This window comes from Neopsephotus bourkii, unplaced genomic scaffold (assembly GCF_033783945.1).
Source record: "Neopsephotus bourkii isolate Nb327-2 ecotype Australia unplaced genomic scaffold, CSIRO-AGI_Nbou_v1 NB_95, whole genome shotgun sequence".
NCBI classification, from domain to species: Eukaryota; Metazoa; Chordata; class Aves; order Psittaciformes; family Psittacidae; genus Neopsephotus; species Neopsephotus bourkii.
Window position 1 is genome coordinate 918,195 of NW_026900612.1, and position 6,383 is coordinate 924,577.

Sequence of the window (6,383 nt, forward strand, 5' to 3'; positions counted from 1 at the left end):
CTTTACTTTCTTCATTCACTTACAGTTTAATTGCTGCTTCAGGGCTCCATATAGCTATACCTTGTGCAAAGTGAATGTACAGTGTCAGAATCCTCAGTGCAAACATCTAGCACACCATCTGGTTGTGTTGTGTTTGCCTTGCATGAAGTGGAAGGTCGACTACTGGTTTGTGTCCAAGTGAAGCGTCTTGTTTTAAAAGACTTTTAAGCAAGACTGTTGTTTTCTTTCACTGTTGGCAATTCTGTGTAACCCAAGGAATACTGCAGGGAGGAAAACTCTCCTGTTGGCTGGGAAGTAAACTTACACAGTTCCTTTGCATGAATCCAGGTATTTTGCCATTAACTGGCATTCAAATCTAGGGTGAGTCCTGCAGAGCTGGATTTGCTGGTAAAGCAGAAGAGTTTGTAGCATTATTTTTCTCAGACACTCCTGCTGCACTTACTGCTCTAATGAAATGGACTGTTGGGCTGATAGCCCTTTTCTCCTTCCCTCATCTCAGTAAACATACACCACCTGGTCTGGTAACTCAATGGCGAAAGTATTTGCTGGGTAAATAAAACTAGTTCTGTTTGGAGTGAGTAAACTTGCGAACCACTCTCAAACTTTGTTTTGAAAGCTTATTTCATGATTTCAGTGTTAACTATGTTCCTTGTGTACCATTTCAAATGCTGATAAAGTGTTCTGTAAGGAGTTTTTTACTTGTTACTGTTGATTCTATTTGAATGCTTCAAACCAGCTTTGACTGTGTAACTTAGAGGTAAAAGTATTTTTCTAGTCCGATCTTTAAAAATAAGTGTCATACCCATGCACACTGGAGCTGTTACACTTCCCTTCTTCCTGGCAGCTTTTTGGTACGAGTGCTGGAGTCTAAATAGACGTCTGAGTGGTAAGCGTTGTTCTTATTTTGGATTGTGGTCCAATTAGTATGAAAGAGTTAGCATGATACTGCATTTTAATCACATTTTTCTTTTCTAGTGTGGTCACTTTGTGTGTCATGGTACAGTAGTAGTACTGTATTGGCAGAGTAATTGTAGGAGGATTTGGTTTTGTCCTTTGTGAGGCTGGGAATGGGGCTTAGAAATGACTAAAGCCACCGCTGGGCCACTGCCAGCAGGGACAGATCCACCCTGAAGCAAAGGCATGCCAGGAACCCATCAGAAACATGATCTGAAGGCTGGTTCGTGCTCTAAAAAGGATTCTCCTCCAGTTCTTTGGGAAGCTCTGGATGGCACGGAAAGGCTGTGATCTTCCCAGCAAAACACTCTGATGTTTTAGTGGGATTTCCTGGAATTAGAGTGTTCTGCTTCAGAGCCTGAGTGTGGAGCAGAGCTGCTGAGTGATCACAGCGACAAACTGCAGTAGTTTCTGAATATAACCTGTTTTTTCTTAACTTCATGCACCAGCCAAAGGAAACTTGGTTTCACCTGTGGTAACTCTAGTGCTGTTGCAGTGGTTGGTCACTTCGCTCACCATGTTTTTTTCCTTCTTCCGGAGTGGAAGGAAGCTTCTCCAAACTGTCATGTTTCTGTTCATCCCGCTCATAGTCTCAACACAGCTGTGGGCTCAGAGAACTGTTGGTAGCGATCTGGCTATCACGAGAACCAAGAGGGGTGTTTAAATGCATTTTTAGTGTGGTAGGAAAGCTGAACTGGCTTGACTCCTCCTCTTGCTTAAAGCTGACTGGCAAATATGCTCTTGAAAAGAGCTATGCTTGTCTGTCCATTGTAAAGGAAGGTGGTTAAGTCTTGTTTTCCCGAAGACTGTTGCTAACATGCCACATGGAATGCGAACTGGAATTGACAAGTTAGAGCTGTTGATGGGCGCAGGTAGGAGCACAAGAGTCTGTTGGGTATGTGATTTGAGTTGGTGTGGACAGCCCAGCATTTCTTCAGTATTCTAGCCAGGGATTCCTCCTCATTTGCTCGGTTCTCAGCCTCTCATGAGTTCTTGGCTCCTCTCACTTTCTATTTATCCATGTAGTTGCAGGTAAACAAATAGAGCTTGGAAAACAAGGAAGAGGAACAAAAACACCTTTCAGGCTTGTTTATCTCTTCAAGGGAAATATAAATTGGAGTTGCAAATGTCTCTTACAGATTTTCTTCATTATTCTAATTTTTATGAGGATTCTTCACAAGCCTTCACACCTCATGTGAATTAAAAGAAAAACATAGGAGGTAAGGCTGGTTTTTGGGGGGTTGGGGGAATGGAGAGGGGATAGTTTTTAGGATGAAGTCGCAGTAGTTCTGCAGGCTCTGTGCAAACCACATGCCACTGGCTACAGCAGACACACACTATTCTTGAAAAATCAGTTGTCAGCCTTGGCAGGTAGCAAAGATGGATATTTACCTTTTGTGGTGATAAGAGTTTTCATTTATTGGCAGTGGAACAAAAATACAAGTTGCTTGAACAATCAGACTACAGGGGAAACTGGTGGCTGTCAAGATTTCCTTTTAACAGGGCATATTTATACTTTCCTCGTGGGCGATTCAGTTTTCCAGTCCCCTGGAAGTCTGTTCTGTTCATGTCGTGGCAATTAGGGATAGGTGTTGCTTTCCTCTTGGATTAAATATATGATGGAGAGCACCCAGAAGGTGCCTTCTCGGGACCCAACCATAGTACAAGTCTCATGCAGGAAAGTCCAGCATGATGGAGATGTTTACCTTTCAACAGTGTTAGCAGCTGCTAGAGTTCTGGGTATATTTGTAAAATTAGTCTTTTATATACCATATGAAATGGACTGAAAGAATTTCTTTGCTGTTGCACCTGTGGGAGTACAAGCCATTTTACAGGAAAAACTCAGTATTGTCAGTAACTCCTTCGGTGTTTTCTCCTTGCTGGTTGGCTGTCAGGGTTTAACTTTGATTTGCAAAATATATAAGTAACTTAAACAGTTTCTCCTACCCTTTTATCCCCTTTCTTCTCAGAAACATAAACCTAGGCTTTTGAGGATTCTTACGTATTCAAGGTGTAGTGGAGTGTACTCAGGTGTGAGGGCCCTGAAATTTCAGTTAATTCACTTCCCTGATTTTTAAATTGAACTGTTTGTTTTCAATGCCAACTGCCTTCTTGCGGTGTTAACATAATTGCTAAATAAAAGCAATTTCCAGGAATAATATGCTTTGTGACTCTTAAAATTAATTTCCATAATGGTAATTCAGTGTTCTGTTTGTGTCTCTGTATTCATCCCTTTTTGTATGCAGTCCCTGTGAGGACACAAGCTGCTTTTTTTTTTTTTTTAATGAGCTAAAATGAATTGTCAGCCTTTCTTGGTAAGCAGGAAAAAAATAAATGTTGGTGTGAGAATAGGAAAGGGAAATAAGGATATCTACAACTTCTTTTAGATGTGGGTGTCAGCCAGCTGACTCTCAGGTGTCCTTGTAATTGAAGAATGCTAAATGCTTTCCAGGGAGGATGCTCCCATGTGAATGTGAGGGGGAAGCTTTGGGTTTGTGTGTAATGGCATGTCTGCCTCTTCATAGAAGAGCAAACCCTCTCTTCTGGGACCGTTGCTGTCACTGCAGGGACTGGCTTCACTCAGGATATCCTGAATGGTGCTGGACACACACTGTACAGACATGGTCAGACCGGTCTCTGCCCCAGTGGGTTTCTGAAGAGCTAATCTGTGCTTGAAGTGCGGTGCATGGGTGGAGAACAGTTCACACCTGGCAAAGGTAGACATGATCTGATTCTGTTTAAAACCATTAGAAGCAACGGAAAAGAAGTAGTTCTGCTGGGAATGTTGGTGAGAGAGAGGTTTCTGCTAATCCTTTGAGGGGAAGACAAGCCTGGAGGCAGAAACAAGGACTGAGCGGGAGGCATGGGGAGCTCTGGTAGCTGAGGTGGCTTCTGATAACCCAGAGGCAATACTATAGTATCCCTTGGTAATAAACTTCTGTGAGCTTTTTGTGCAAATTCCGTGGATTTTTGTATCAGTTCCATCAGATAACAGGAGCTTGGCTTTTAATTCCAACCTACAGCTTTCAGTCCGTGCTCAGTTTTCTTTCTGCAAGACAACAGGACCAAATGTCATCCTAACGATCCCATTCCCTTCCTGCCTTTCTCATTCTTCTAACTACCTGATGAAAGATGCTGTGGTCTCTTTTCACTCCCCACTGAACAGAGTACGTATTCCTGCCTCTCTGTTACCTGGCTGTAAAACTTCACTTAGTTACTGCAGCTTGTGCTGCTCAGAAATGATTTTTTGTGAGAGGTTTCCAGAGCGTTTGTGATTACTGCTTCTCTTTCCCTTTCAAGGTGCTGTATGGATGCATATTTTTAGGAGGAACTTAGGAAATCTCTTTCCTAAACCTAAGGCAGACAGAAATTTGACATAGCAGTCTGAGCCTGTTGTTTCGTTTTAACTTGCTGAAAAGTTGCATCTGAAGATGGGCTCAAGATGAGCAAACACTTAACAGCACAAAAGAACTTAGTAGAAACCCAACTAAATCAGTGCTTAGAATCATACAGAATCATAAAATGGCTTGTGTTAGAAGGGGCCTTAAAGCTCATCCAGTTCCAAACCCTGCCATGGCAAGGACACCTTCCACTAGACCAGGTTGCTCCAAGCCCCGTCCAACCTGGCCTTGAACCCTGCCAGGGATGGGGCAGCCACAGCTTCTCCAGGCAACCACCCTCACAGGGAAGAATCTGAACCTCCCCTCTGTCAGCTTAAAGCCATTCCTTGTCCCATCACTTACATATGTGAAGAAATACATTTTGTGAAGTATTTGCCTTACATGCTGTTTTGCTAGAGCTAGCTAAAGCAGGCTGCAGGGGGCGTCACCTTTGAAATAAGTGGGAATGTGCAACTTCTGGTAGGAGCTGGCTTATGCGAGAGAGCAGCAGGGTGAAGAAGGCTGTACTGAAGTCTAAAACTAGCCTCAGACTCCCTTGCTGTATGCTGAGGCGCTGGGGACCCTTGCTGCCCCTTCCAGAGAAGCATCTCGGACTCTCCTCATTGGTCTGGGGTTAAACAGCAGAGTGCGGCTGGAGCTGTGCCCACAGACCACAGAGGAGTGCTGGTGGGTCTCATGGATGGTTTCTCTGTGGCATTTCTGCACAAAGCCTTGTGGAGGGAGGGAGGGAGGTGTGTGTGTGCCATGGGCAGCCCCCGGGTGGCTGGAATCCAATTGTGGCTCCATGGAGAGTTGCACAGCCAGGTTTGTCAGGAAGGAAGGGAGCCAGGCATGGCCTCAGCCTCAAGGGACAGGTGGGATTTGGGCCAAATTGCCTCTCAGGCTGAGGCCACAAATCCAGCTCAGCAAGCTGGGGAGAGCAGTGAGTAACATCTGGCTCATCTCAGGTCTGTGGTGCATCCCCTCCCCTCTTTATTTCTCATGACTAAATTGAAGTGAGGAGCCAGGGATGGGGTGGAAGAAGGGAGAATGGGCTGCAGTGATTCTCCTGATGAGAGGCTCCAGACAAGGACTGGGCTAAGCTTTCTCCAAGCAGTGTCTGCACAAAGTGGATTTACTTCTCACGGTAGATGTGATTCAGCCTGAACACACCCTGCCTGTGTGTGTACCAGGAGCCCTGGGCTCACCTCTGTCCTGCTTCATACTCCTGGGAAAGCTGTTCTGCTTTTTCCTCTCCCTGTGTGCACCCAGGTTGCCTTGTCCTGTTTGGAAATCCTGACTTGCACTGAAATCTTCAGGTTGTTGCAGAAAGGCGCTTACAAGAGCTGCCACAGCCGCTATGTGCTGTGGAGGCTGTATGGGCACCTAAAGCCAACAAAGTAATTGATCCCAGGGGAAGGCAGCACATTAACAGGGAGGGCAGGTCTGAATGCTGCTTTTCCCTGCTCGACCATTGGGTTGGATGTTACTCATTTCCCCTTTGTTATCTAAATAGGAACTACAGGGATACCCAGCCCTGCTTGGAGATTTGGAACAATTTGAAGGTTTTCTGAAAGAAATATGGCTTTAGCCTGAAGGGTTTTATCCCTGCTCCCTGGAAGATAATAATATTTATTATCACCAAGGGAAAATAAATGTTTCTCTTCTTTTAATGGGAACGTTCCTACAGAAAACAGTGTTTTCCTGTGTGTGCTTGTTCTTCACCCTCCCTGGACTCCTAAGGGTGCCATCCGTTTGGTGAGATCTATTTTCTCCTTCCCCTCCCTTCCAGTCAAGATACACCACCCCAGTCACAAAGTCCTTTGGCCAGGCCCTACATATCCTCCTGCCTTTCCCTTGGCTGGGGAGAGTTGTGCTGGCAGGGAGAGTCAGCCCCTCCTCAGGAGGAGAGCCAGGAGAGTCACTTCAAGCCAGTGAACTCAATCTGGGGATTTGAGTGCATGTAACCGAACATGTCTAGACAGCCAGGAGCCTCCAGTGGAGAACAGCGAGTTTTACAGCAACCCTTGATGTGCAAGGAGAGATGAT